Source organism: Prionailurus viverrinus, chromosome X (genome assembly GCF_022837055.1).
Source record: "Prionailurus viverrinus isolate Anna chromosome X, UM_Priviv_1.0, whole genome shotgun sequence".
NCBI lineage: Eukaryota > Metazoa > Chordata > Mammalia > Carnivora > Felidae > Prionailurus > Prionailurus viverrinus.
In genome coordinates, this window is record NC_062579.1 from 83,583,258 (window position 1) to 83,584,406 (window position 1,149).

Below are 1,149 nucleotides of genomic sequence, written 5' to 3' on the forward strand. Positions count from 1 at the left end.
AGGAAGTTAGCGCTTGAAAGCTGGAACCAAATCTCTCTCCTGGCTCTTCCCTGCCTTTGAATGGTGTCATCACTCTGCTTCCACCTGTTTTGACATGTGATTGTTTCTCAAAAGGGAGGATAAAATGGCAGAGACCGAGAGAGAGTAGAGAGGGAGATTGGGGTGTGTGTGTGTGGGGGGGGTACTATATGGACAACAACCTATAAAACAAAACAAAAACAATACAGGAATGCAAAAACCAGATTCAGTGCTATCACACAAGAGAGGGCAGCTGGAGATACTACGCGCTAACACACACAATATGATACACGACCCCAGGTTGAGGACTCAGTGACGAGTGGGGCAGAGGCCACTGGTTTTAGACCAAGAGGCTCTCAGTGGACTGCTGAATGGACTGCTGCTTCAGCCATAAGCCCTCTCCGATGGTGACAGAACAGGCGATGACAGGCCTGGAGACCCCACAGGCCCGCCCCAGGGCCTGCTCAGAGTGCATGAATGCACAGGGCACATTCTTAATCCTCCCCCAGCAGCAGAAGGTGCAGGGTCATCTCCAGGGGCTCTGGGTCTGCGGCCGTCAGCGTGAGCTCAGAGATGCCCCTGTTGAGGGGGTTGGTGGCTTCACTGGCTCTTTTCCGAAGCTGCTTGTAGTTACAGGACTGCCGAACAAGGGCCAGGGCTTTCTTGGTGAGGTGGGTGTCTATGAGGGGGTAGGCCTTCAGATTTACATCAGCCTCAGTCACGTCTGCAATTGTGAGTGTCATACCTCGGCCGGAAAATCGCACCACACTGGAGGAGTAGAAATGGCTGAGCGCCTACTTATTATCATTCATGTGGCATTTGAGAATTTCCATAGCACCTTCTTTTTTAATGTTTATTTATTTTAAGAGAGAGAGAGAGCAGGGGAGGGGCAGAGAGAGAGAGGGAGAGAGAGAATCCGAAGCCAGCTCCACACGGTCAGCTCAGAGCCCCATGCAGGGCTTGATCTCATGAACCATGCGATCATGACCTGAGCCAAACCAAGAGCTGGACACTTAACTGACCGAACCCCCCAGGCGCCCCTTCCTAGCAGCTTCTTAAACGAACACTGGCATTTGATAAAACCAACAACATAATGAAGCTGAATATTCTTAGCCCATTTTACAGATGAGG

General features: G+C 51.1%; 1 pseudogene; it reads right to left on the reverse strand.

Annotated features, from left to right (window-relative positions):
* Positions 1-358: 358 nt before the first annotated feature.
* Positions 359-761, reverse strand: LOC125157034 (NHP2-like protein 1; annotated as a pseudogene).
* Positions 762-1,149: the final 388 nt, after the last annotated feature.